A 13403-nucleotide genomic window follows, 5' to 3' on the forward strand; every position below is an offset into this window, starting at 1 on the left:
TGTACTTCTGGGAAAAATTAGAGGTAATCTAAAATGCTATTGAAGTAAACAGCTGAGGAGAGAGATGGGAAATTTATTCAGTGAGAAAGAAGACAACCTTGAAAGATCTTAATCAGGAGGCGAATATGATTCTATAACCTAAGAACCTTATGCTGCAAAAGGGATGGGAAAGAAACATGACTACTATAGAAAGTTGAGTTTATTATCACTATTATTAATATTCCATATGGAACATAATAAGAAACTAAGGAAAATGGCAAGGGGCTAACATGTAGAATTCAGATGAGATGATGAATTGAAACACTGTTTAGGAATGCACATTCAAAAAGTTCAGGAAAACAAAAATATGAGTATAAAGGTAGTGGGACCAGAAGACAAACAGATGTGAATCATTAAGGACTGTAATTAGAATAAAATATTTAGACATGAAACAAGAGAAACAAATTTGGGATGAGGCAGATTTTGGATATGCTAGCTTTGATATACTAATAGCATTCAGCATTCATATAAATATATATGCATATACATATACAAAACCCAGTATCTCTTACATATATACACATATATATCACATACATATACATATGTGGTGTTGAAGAAGACTCTTGAGAGTCCCTTGGACTGCAAGGAGATCCAACCAGTCCATCCTAAAGGAAATTAGTCCTGAATATTCACTGGAAGGACTGATGTTGAAGCTAAAACTCCAATACTATGGCCACCTAATGCAAAGAGCTATCTCACTGGAAAAGACCCGGATGCTGGGAAAGATTGGAGGCAGGAGGAGAAAGGGGTGACAGAGGATGAGATGGTTGGATGGTATCACCAACTCAATGTACATGAGTTTGGGTAAACTCCAGGAGTTGGTGATGGACAGGGAGACCTCACGTGCTGCAGTCCATAGGGTTGCAAAGAGTCAGATATGACTGAGTGACTGAACTGAACTAAACTGAACCTATACATATAGTTCCTCTTTCTCTTCCTATTATTCTCTCAACAATTATTCTTACTCAAAATATCCCTCCCAAGATGTAGTGTATGACTGCAGCCCATTTTCTCCTTTTTTCTGCCCTTCTGCTTTCTAGAGGCTGAACTCTCCAACCTAATACACAAATACTCTTCATGTGCCATGAGAGGAGATACTCTTCGGGTTACACTAAAGAGGGATGAGCACCCAGTCCTCCACCTGGTGTAAAACATGATCATGGATATAGTGGTTTTGGAGGAGGAGGAAACATGAGACCCTCCATTCAGATGGACAGTTCTTTGCAACCACAGGTGGCTAAAGACACAAACAAGTTGTGATTCGCAGGTCCAGTTTGTATACTACAGACATTTCATTCACATTCAAGGTCTTATTTGGGTTTAATCATGAATATCAACAATTTTCTGTCCTGTGTTATCATCTTTCCTCTATTATCCTTTCAGTTCAGTTCAGTCACTCAGTCGTGTCTGATTCTTTGCAACCCCATAAATCACAGCACGCCAGGCCTCCCTGTCCATCACCAACTCCCGGAGTCCACCCAAACTCATGTCCATTTAGGCGGTGATACCATCTAACCATCCCATCCTCTGTCGCCCCCTTCTCCTCCGGCCCCCAATCCCTCCCAGCATCAGGGTCTTTTCCAAAGAGTCAACTCTTTGCATCAGGTGGCCAAAGAATTGGAGTTTCAGCTTCAGCATCAGTCCTTCCAATGAATATTCAGGACTGATCTCCTTTAGGATGGACTGGTTGGATCTCCTTGCAGTCCAGGGGACTCTCAAGAGTCTTATCCAACACCACAGTTCAAAAGCATCAATTCTTCTGCACTCAGCTTTCTTTATAGTCCAACTCTCACATCCATACATGACCACTGGAAAAACCATAGCCTTGACTAGACGGACCTTTGTTGACAAAATAATGTCTCTATTTTCCAATATGCTGTCTAGGTTTGTCATAACTTTCCTTCCAAGGAGTAAGTGTCTTTTAATTTCATGGCTGCAGTCACCATCTGCAGTGATTTTGGAGCCCCAAAAAATAAAGTCAGCCACTGTTTCCCCATCTATTTGCCATGAAGTGATGGGGCTGGATGCCAAGATCTTAGTTTTCTGAATGCTGAGCTTTAAGGCAATTTTTTCACTCTCCTCTTTCACTTTCATCAAGAGGCCCTTTAGTTCTTCTTCACTTTCTGCCATAAGGGTGGTGTCATCTGCATATCTGAGGTTACTGGTATTTCTCCTGGCAATCTTGATTCCAGCTTGTGCTTCCTCCAGCCCTGCGTTTCTCATGATGTACTCTGCATATAAGTTAAATAAGCAGAGTGACAATATACAGGCTTAACGTACTCCTTTTCCTATTTGGAACCAGTCTGTTCTTCCATGTCCAGTTCTAACTGTTGCTTCCTGACCTGCATACAGGTTTCTCAAGAGGCAGGTCAGGTGGTCTGGTATTCCCATCTCTTTCAGAATTTTCCACAGTCTATTGTGATCCACACAGTCAAAGGCTTTGACATAGTCAATAAAGCAGAAATAGATGCTTTTCTGGAACTCTCTCGCTTTTTCAATGATCCAGCAGATGCTGGCAATTTGATCTCTGGTTCCTCTGCCTTTTCTAAAACTGGCTTGAACACTTGGAAGTTCACGGTTCACGTATTGCTGAAGCCTGGCTTGGAGAATGTTGAGCATTCCTTTCCTAGCTTGTGCAGTGAGTGCAGTCGTGCGGGAGTCTGAGCATCCTTCGGTGCTGCCTTTCTTAGGGAAATCCTTTAGCTCTGAGTAAAATCTGGCTCATGCCAAAGACATGTGTCAGCAATGCCTTAAGCAGAAAGAGGGCAGTGGCCACACACAGGTACAGCCATGGCCGGGGGCAGGGGGCAGCCTCAGGAAGTGACTGGATATGAAAAGATCAGTCAGAGCAGGATTTAAAATAAGATACAAGGATGCCAAGGAAGCCAGGTCTCAGGAGAGGGTGTTGACCTGCCTACAGTAATTGGAATGGGACCAGCGGTCATCTCACTAGATGTTAAATAAAGGGATGAGATCAGAAGGTAAAATCAATATTCCTAGCATTTGGTACTATTCCTAGGACACAACAGATAATCAGTTTATCAGGAATAAACATACAGATAGGTAGAAATGCGGGAGAACCTGAAGGAGCAAATAGCAAGCAAAAAGATAATGGAAAAAAGGATACTTTTTGGAAGACCTATACCATCAAAATGTACTAGTAAGAAAACAGATGGACAAGAAAGAAGGGACGGTTACAGAGGCAGGCGGAGCACTGGTACAGAGGCTAGTACAATGAGACCAAATATAGACTGGTTTTTAAAAATTTAAGTGTTCTTTCAAGTCACAGACTCATCTTCATTTTTTCTCTAATTTGCACTGTATTAGAGTCGGACACGAATGAGTGACTGAACTGAACGGAGAGATGACAAAGAAAAATGGAAACATTCCCTTCCTTGTGTCCTGTCAGAGCTTTATCCCAAACCCTCCCATTCTGAGAGTTCTTAGAGTTCATATTAGTAATCTTTCTGCTCTTGAATTCAAAAATGCACTTAGCCTTTAAAAAAAAAAAACTTAAGGAATGGAGTGTGGAAAATAATTTCAGAGCACTAATTATATAACATTCAAGTTTCTCTCCTACTTGTTTAATATTCTGTTGCCTTTGACATATAAAAAGGAAATTCTTTTTTTGCTCTCAGAAAAAAAGCATGAAAGAAAAAAAGCTTTGAAGCTTTAATGAAAATTCATTAATACTAATCAAATAAAATATTTCACAGTCTTACTGCAAGGTGAACATCAGAAAAAGATATGTAGCCTTGTTTCAAACAAGGAATAGATTATGTAAGACCTAGCAGAGAGTCTGGATCAACATTCAGTAAACAATGTTTTCCCTTTGTTAACATTGGACCCAAACGGGCCATCCAGGTACAGCTGCCATCATATTTCTCAGTTTAACAACCTCTTCTCCACAGTATACGAATCCTATAAAAGTCAGCTTATAGAAAACCACAAGGATAACTGAGCATTACAGGTAACTTGCATTATTTTTCCTTTTTCTCCTTTTTAAAAATTTTATTGAAAGATAATTGATTTATAATGTATCAGTTTCTGCTGCATGGCAAAGTGCCTCAATTATACATTCATATCTATTCTTTTTCACTTCCTTTTCCATTGCGGCTTGTCACAGGATACTGAATATAGTTCCTTGTGCTATATAGTAGGACCATGGCATTTATCCGTTCTCTATAAGCTTACCTTATGTTTCTCCATGATTTATAGTTTAAGGAAAAAATTTCAAGCCACTTGGGTACAAAGAAATCAAAGCACTTTAAGACTAATTTACCACTTTTAATCCTTAATAACAAATATTTACAATCATTACTTCAGCTCAACTCTTGAGTATGACTGAAACGAGGCTTTTGGGGCACTATATCAGAAAGGATTATTTAATTAAAAAAAAAAAAACCCTGGAGCTAAGTTTTCAAGAAAGTATTAACAAAAGAAGCTTTTCTTCCTTCTCCCACTTTTACCTTATCTTACCTAAAAACTTGAGTTGAAGTTTATCACAATGTTAAGGAAGTATTAAATAATAGTGCAGCGCTAATCAGGCAATAATGGGCAAACAGAACAAGCTCTTCTTTTGTTTGTTTTCCTGAGCTTTGCAAATCCTCAGAAACAATGAGATCAAAAAGTAAGAAAATCAGGAAATCTTCATTGCTCTTTACAAAGAATTAATAAGATTACAAGCAGAGTTATTCTATGCTTTTACGTAAGGGGATAGGTTCTAAGGAATTTTTTTTTTAAGGGAAAGGACAATACCTAACAAACAAGAGTGGGGGCAACTTGAGAACTCACATGACTTTACTTCTCAGCAGTACTTTTATGTGAGGATATTACAGTATTAATATCACTCAGTTACCAAAAATAAAAACTTTAAGCCTTCTTAGCATGTTCAGACAGTTGTTGTGAGCCTAAACACTCTTAACTATTTCACTATCAGAATCTTTATGCAATATATTTTATAACTGGTCCATATTAATTTGAACATTAGACACTAATGTTACCTTGAAACGAAAAGCAAGCTCCCAAATGACTTAAGCCAATAAATTAGATTAAGAAAGAAGGGACTCTCATGAAAGGAAAATAGGATAAACCTGGGAAGCATATTTCTGACTTAAACATGTCAACTGAAAATATTGCTAAACAGAGTTCTGGGGATCTAATTTTAATTATAAAAGAGGAGGTTATTTTGGAAATATGTGTGTGTATCAGCACAAGTTAGCAGAAGGTAAGTAACTGCAGGAGAAAGACCCTGAGACCATCAATTTCAAAAGCAACAATTCAAAAGCAAACCAGAAAAGGAAATGGCAGAAGGGAGGAAACTAAGAAAGTTTTGAAGGTAGTGTGAAGATGTGTCATCCAAAACTTACCAAAGCCTCCTGTACATAAAGATGAGTGAGGTCAGAGCCTACGTGTCATGAAAAGCTGTGTTATCTGATACCACTGAGAGTTCAAGAGGTAGACGTCCCAGGACTTAAGAGGAAGGAAAGTCTTAATGAATGACTAGGGGCTTAGACTGACTAACTAGGATTGGATTTACTCTCACAGATGAGACAATCAAAGACTGAACACAAGATCTTTTTTTTTTTTTTTAATTTTTTTTATTAGTTGGAGGCTAATTACTTCACAACATTTCAGTGGGTTTTGTCATACATTGACATGAATCAGCCATAGAGTTACACGTATTCCCCATCCCAATCCCCCCTCCCACCTCCCTCTCCACCCGACTCCTCTGGGTCCTCCCAGTGCACCAGGCCTGAGCACTTGTCTCATGTATCCCCCCTGGGCTGGTGATCTGTTTCACCATAGATAATATACATGCTGTTCTTTCAAAACATCCCACCCTCACCTTCTCCCACAGAGTTCAAAAGTCTGTTCTGTACTTCTGTGTCTTTTTCTGTTTTGCATATAGGGTTATCATTATCATCTTTCTAAATTCCATATATTTGTGTTAGTATACTGTAATGTTCTTTATCTTTCTGGCTTACTTCACTCTGTATAATGGGCTCCAGTTTCATCCATCTCATTAGAACTGATTCAAATGAATTCTTTTTAACGGCTGAGTAATATTCCATGGTGTATATGTACCACAGCTTCCTTATCCATTCGTCTGCTGATGGGCAACTAGGTTGCTTCCATGTCCTGGCTATTATAAACAGTGCTGCAATGAACATTGGGGTGCACGTGTCTCTTTCAGATCTGGTTTCCTCAGTGTGTATACCCAGAAGTGGTATTGCTGGGTCATATGGCAGTTCTATTTCCAGTTTTTTAAGAAATCTCCACACTGTTTTCCATAGTGGCTGTACTAGTTTGCATTTCCACCAACAGTGTAAGAGGGTTCCCTTTTCTCCACACCCTCTCCAGCATTTACTGCTTGTAGACTTTTGGATAGCAGCCATCCTGACTGGCGTGTAATGGTACCTCATTGTGGTTTTGATTTGCATTTCTCTAATAATGAGTGATGTTGAGCATCTTTTCATGTGTTTGTTAGCCATCTGTATGTCTTCTTTGGAGAAATGTCTGTTTAGTTCTTTGGCCCATTTTTTGATTGGGTCATTTATTTTTCTGGAATTGAGTTTCAGGAGTTGCTAGTATATTTTTGAGATTAATTCTTTATCTGTTTCTTCATTTGCTATTATTTTCTCCCAATCTGAGGGCTGTCTTTTCACCTTACTTATAGTTTCCTTTGTAGTGCAGAAGCTTTTAAGTTTCATTAGGTCCCATTTGTTTAGTTTTGCTTTTATTTCCAATATTCTGGGAGGTGGGTCATAGAGGATCTTGCTGAGATTTATGTCGGAGAGTGTTTTGCCTATGTTCTCCTCTAGGAGTTTTATAGTTTCTGGTCTTACATTTAGATCTTTAATCCATTTTGAGTTTGTTTTTGTGTATGGTGTTAGAAAGTGTTCGAGTTTCATTCTTTTACAAGTGGTTGACCAGTTTTCCCAGCACCACTTGTTAAAGAGGTTGTCTTTTTTCTATTGTATATCCTTGCCTCCTTTGTCAAAGATAAAGTGTCCATAGGTTCGTGGATTTATCTCTGGGCTTTCTATTCTGTTCCATTGATCTATATTTCTGTCTTTGTGCCAGTACCATACTGTCTTGATGACTGTGGCTTTGTAGTAGAGTCTGAAGTCAGGCAGGTTGATTCCTCCAGTTCCATTCTTCTTTCTTAAGATTACTTTGGCTATTTGAGGTTTTTTTGTATTTCCATACAAATTGTGAAATTATTTGTTCTAGTTCTGTGAAAAATACCATTGGTAGCTTGATAGGGATTGCATTGAATCTATAGATTGCTTTGGGTAGAATAGCCATTTTGACAATATTGATTCTTCCAATCCATGAACATGGTATGTTTCTCCATCTGTTTGTGTCCTCTTTGATTTCTTTCATCAGTGTTTTATAGTTTTCTATGTATAGGTCTTTTGTTTCTTTAGGTAGATATACTCCTAAGTATTTTATTCTTTTTGTTGCAATGGTGAATGGTATTTGAACACAAGATCTTAAACAAATGATGCTCAAGACCAATGACCTCACGCAACAATAGATGGAGCCTGAGAGATGGAATGCAAACGAGGTGAGCTCTGTAACTGCCCAGGTACCACCATGCAAGAACTTCAAAGGTTCCTCTCATGGACTGAGGAGGGGAAAGCAGGGAGTGCTTGCTGACCTCCCTGGGCTGATGGCACAGAAAGACCTGGAAGGGCCATGGCCAAAGAGCCAGAGAGGAGACAGCTGAACAGAGAGGGCAGTCTGGGGACCCCACAGGGTCTGCCATGAGCATCAGCAGCATGCTGCTCAACAAAGACGCGTGAGGAGGCTCCCAGAGGCCAGAAGACGACCCCCGAGAAGACCCAGAGGACCAGCACCACGACGCACGCAGAGCTGGGAAAGGGATTCCTCCACTCCCTGGGAAACTGAACCAGGCATCTTTGGAGAAACGGAAGACTCTAGAACAGGCAGGAAAGATACAGTGTGAGCCTGGAGCATCTTATAGTGCTAGAAAATCAGAAATTGCTCACAAAAACAAAAATATGTAGAGACTTCCCTGGCCATCCGGTGATTAAAACTTTGTCTTCTAATGTAGGGGGTGTGGGTTTTCTTCCTGGTCAGACAGCTAAGATCCCACATCCCTCACAGTCAGAAAAAACAGAACATGAACAATAGAAACAGAATCGCAACAAATTCAATAAAGGGTTTAAAGAGAGAGAGAAACAAACACACTGATGATTCAACGTGGTTTCCTGGAACAGAAAAAAGAATACCAAGAAAAAAAATCAGAATAGTGTATAGACTTTGATTAATAACAATGCATCAAGGGGACTTCACTGGTGGTTCAGTGGCTAAGACTCCATGCTTCCAATTCGGAGGGGCGGGGTTTGACCTCTGGTCAGGGAACTAGACTCTGCATGCTGCAACTAAAGATCCTGCATGCCACATCTAAGACCTGCTACATACAAATAAATAACATTTTTAAAATATAATAATAATGTATCAGTATTGGTTCATCAATTATAACAAATATGGCATACTGATGTGAGAGGTAATTAATCAAAAAACCTGTGCGTAAGCAGTATATGGGAATCCTCTGTACTATCTTTTAAATTTTTCTGTAAATCCAAAATTAACACCTAAATTTTAAAGAACACAACTGATTAAATAAATGAAGTGTTAACATAGAATGTGACTTTCAGGACACAAAGACAGGTGATAGGAATTCATATGGGGTGCTCTGGGATTTTCCTGAAGAATATCACAAAACATCAAACTGCTAGGAGCTTGACGCCCAGAGACAAAACCAGCCATGCTGTATCTCCATGAATTTACAAAAACCATAAGTAATATCTGATGAGCTCTAATGTAAAAAGTACACAACCTAAAGATAGCTGGAAAAACCCAAATATTTGAAAATTAAGCAATACACTATTAAATGACACATTGGCCAAAGATATTTCATGAGAAATTCTTAAGTGTTTTGACAAAAATGAAAATACAATTTATGGAAATTTGTAGAATTTAGTGAAAGCAGGATTTAGAGGAAAACTTATAACATTAAATTCATATATTTTGCTGTTCATTTTGCTCAGTTGGGTCCGACTCTTTGTGACCCCATGGACTGCAGCACGCCAGGCTTCCCTGTCCATCACCATCTCCCGGAGCTTGCTCAAACTTATGTCCATTGAGTCGGTGATGCCATCCAACCATCTCATCGTCTGCCATCCCCTTCCCTTCCTGCCTTCAATCGTTCCCAGCATCAGGGTCTTTTCTAATGAGTCAGCTGTTTGCATCAAGTGGCCAAAGTATTCGAATTTCAGCTTCAGCATCAATCCTTCCAATGAATATTCAGGACTGATTTCCTTTACATTGACTGGTTTGATCTCGTGCTGTCCAAGGGGTTCTCAAGAGTCTTCTCCAGCACCACAGTTCAAAAGCATCAATTCTTTGGCACTCAGCTTTCTTTATTGTCCAACTCTCACATCCATACATGACTACTGGAAAAACCATAGCTTTGACTATACGGGCCTTTGTCGACAAAGTAATGTCTCTGCTTTTTAATATGCTGTCTAGGTTGATCATAGCTTTTCTTTAAAAAAAAAAAAAAAGACTAGCTTTTTTTGGGCAAAATCTCTGACTTTGCCCTTATTATTCTAATGGGTCATAGGTAAACGAGGGCTCATATTCTGCCAAATGTCTTTGAGAAGCTGCTACTCCCAGGCTGGTTATAAATAACCAGTGATAATGCTGTGTCCTATAAACTTATTCCACAAACTAACCCAGGAGAGTTCTGACATATTGTCCACATGTTCACTTTCCTAATTTCCATGCTCTTGATCCTATTTCAATATATTCTACTAAATAATTTATCTTGTTCTGTGGGGTTTATTTGCTTTAAATATTTATAGGATATTAAACAGGAACTAAAATGCTTTCTGCTATATATGCTCCAACTTAATTATCCACATTTTTCAGACTTGAAGAAGGGTATCCTGTTTTTTTCTTCTGTTTATAATTAGTTTAAATTTAGCCTACTCAAAGCAGTGTTAGTCGCTCAGTCGTGTCTGACTCTTTGTGACCCCACGAACTGTAACTTGCCAGGCTCCTCTATCCCTGGGATTCTCCAGGCAAGAATACTGGAGTGGATTGCCATTCCCCTCTCAAAAGTTATCTGTTATCCAAGAAATTGTACATTATAACGGTTTTTCCTAAAACAAAAATTATGTACTTTTCCATTTATTAAGATATATGTGTGAAGTTCTAAGAAACATAAGCGTACCCTAGGACCCTCATACTAGTCTACCAGCTGAGAAGAATCTACGGCAAGGTTGTGGTTTAGTAGGATTCAGTTTGGGAGATGAGAGACATGTAACAGTGTATCCTCAAAGGTTCTCATTCCTTTGCCCACGGCACCCTTCAAAGCACAGGATTCCATCTAGAACCCTGAAAACATCCTCTTTTAAATATGAAGAAGTCCTGTTTCTACTACATGATTTCTTGTCTCTCCTAACCTCTCCTCATTTCCATATGTTTTTCTTTGTCAATAAAATTTGCTCTTTCAGCAGGTTTTGTCTCCTTTTTTCTGCCTAGTGACTAAGGGCTCTATGGCTGGACAGCTCAGAAGTGAACCAATTTCTACCAGCTTAGATCCTAGACAAGTTCCTTGGTCTCTCAAAGCCTTGGTTTCTAGGTTTATAAGATGGAGACTAAATTCTTATTCGAAGCAGTTGTTGTAAGGATGAAATAAATACACTGAAGATGCAAACATCTGCAATACAAAAATTAAAAATGTTCAATAAATGTGAGTTGCTCTTATTATCATTTATTATCTTAAGGGTGTTAGCATCATGATTTTAAAGCTTATTTAAAATTATGCATCCCTTTTTCTCCATAGCTCTTATTTATTTGTCCACTGACGGGTATGTTGCCCCAGTCTCTCCTTCTGATTATGGTCACTTTCCCTTTGCCTTAGATAAACAGTTTTAACAAAAATATTGAAATTTTTATCATCAAAAGAACTCAATCTTACTAACAAAACTGGCTGACTTTCCCCCATCTCTGAATATTTCTCAAGCTCCTTTTTTTTACCCTGGTCATTACTTTTGTCTAACTTCTCATGACCTCTATTGGCAAGTAATGATACCAATCCCTACACCAACCCACACCACCATTTCTTATTTATTTTGATCTTTTCTAACCCAAATATCCTGTCTTTATCTTTCTCTTTATTAGAACATTTTATGTTCAGGATCTTTGGATAAAGGGCTTCCCTTGTGGCTCAGCTGGTAAAGAATCCGCCTGCAACACGGAAGACCTGGGTTCGATCCCTGGGTTGGGAAGTTCCCCTGCAAAAGGGAGAGGCTACCCACTCCAGTATTCTGGCCTGGAGAATTCCATGGATTGTGTAGTCCATGGGGTTGCAAAGAGTCAGACACGACTGAGTGACTCTCACTCATTTCTTTGTGTAAAATACATAACATGATGATGGCTCTTTCACCTTAGCCCAGTATAATCTATAGTGACCATTTTATACATGAACATCTGTGATCTACTCACAATTTTTGCTGCAGAAACCAAGCAAAAGTTTTATTTCTTTTTCTCCTCCAGATATTCCCAAAGGAATCATAGACCAATTCATTACTAAAGCTCCACTAACACATTTTTTACCTGACATGTGCATTCAGAGAAAATGTCTGGCACAATCCAAAGGGAATTTACAATTATGGCACAATTATGGCTTTGAAAGAATAGTCTATGTTCTGTTTTGCTGTTGTTCTCTTATTCTCTTATTTACCTCAACTGGCCCTTCCTGTTTCTCCTGGTAAATTAGTCATGCTAACATGTTGAATCGATAATAAAAGTCTCTCATTTTTACAGATTACACGTGTGCCTCTTCACCATGTGGGGGACCCATAGCCCTGAGCTCCGTGCCCCTCTGGGGTGTCTCTGGCCCTCATTCCATCCCCGGGCCCCAGGCAGCGTCCACCTCCTCTGCTCACCACCATCTTCAGGCTTACCCTCTTCTCCTCTATTACCAAGCACTTCTTGAAATTGCTACAAAAGCTTCTTTCATTTATTTCTTTCTCTTTGAAGCATCAACCATCTCGGGTTTTGCCCAAGAAGCATTAAAATATTCCTAAAAAGTAGATAGGCTGAATTGCCACACAAATGAAAGTATATAAAACTGAGGCAAAGAGAGAGACTGAAATAGTTCCAAAATTCATATGCTAAAACTCTCTACTTGGTTTTCTTTGAGAATTAGAAGAAGCATATAAATTTCTTCTCTTACAGGGAAATCAGTATTAATACTCTGGTCTTTAAAGTTGCTTTACTATTTGAAGTATGTAGAATAAAAGTCATTCAGTTCTAATTTAGGAATACAAGGGTTAAAAAGTAAAAATGCCAAAATTTATGTGACAAAAGGTGCCAAAAAGTTAATGTATTTGAAGCAATAAATTAACATGGAGACAGATGGTATAACCTTCCTGTGAAAATAAGATTCTAAAATTCACACTTCTGTGAAACCAAAATGTGATTATCAGAGTTCTCTGTAACAAGTCTTATTAGGATTGATTGAATTATATTCCTCTGGGTTTAGAATTATTGCTAATTAACTCTCATAAAGGACTAAAAAGAAATGGCATGTGTACTGGACAAATAGAAACCAAGTGATTTTATTTAAGGTATTTGGGGGAATAAGAAGGATAAAATATGAAGGCATATCTAAAAGACTTTTGTTTTTCTGTATATATGTGCACGTGTATGTATGAGTCTGTGCTTTAGCTATTTCCATTAAATACGTGTGTGTGTGTGTATATACATATACACATACACACATAATATGCTACTTTTCAGATGAAAGGGAGATGTGTGTGCCATCCTTAGCTTAATGAGTTAACAATTGCAGTTTTTAAAAAAAATAATCATTTACCTAGGGCTCCTAATTAAATGTCATATTAAGATTTTTTAATTAAATTAACGACTTTATCATTTGTAATTTTATGTCTACTGAAAACTTATCTGCCAGTGTGCAACTAACTTAGTAAAGAAGAAAAGAAAATGGTCACCATAAACATTTTGTATGAGATGTTGTTTAAATTACAATTAAGAACATAATCACATTTTCTGCTATAATAGGAATCTGTTTACATTTGAAAATGTACATAATCACTACATTTCTTGCTATTCAGTTACATCATTATAATTTTCACAATAATGAGAAAATATATTCTAGTAAAACTATGAAAAAATATTCTAGTGAAAACATGATCAAATTATGAAGCAATTAATTGGAATAAATCAAAGATTTGAAAGAGCAACACTGATTTTTCTCATCGATGACTAACAGTCATCAATGAATTAATTTCATT

The 13403-nt window shown here is 38.1% G+C and overlaps 1 protein-coding gene across 2 annotated transcripts in view; it reads right to left on the bottom strand.

The window, feature by feature from the left end:
* The window catches only part of GPM6A (glycoprotein M6A), a 259505-nt gene that overhangs the window by 152555 nt on the left and 93547 nt on the right, over nt 1-13403 (bottom strand). The window lies entirely within an intron of this gene.

The sequence above is a fragment of the Muntiacus reevesi genome, chromosome 10 (genome assembly GCF_963930625.1).
Source record: "Muntiacus reevesi chromosome 10, mMunRee1.1, whole genome shotgun sequence".
Lineage (NCBI taxonomy): Eukaryota > Metazoa > Chordata > Mammalia > Artiodactyla > Cervidae > Muntiacus > Muntiacus reevesi.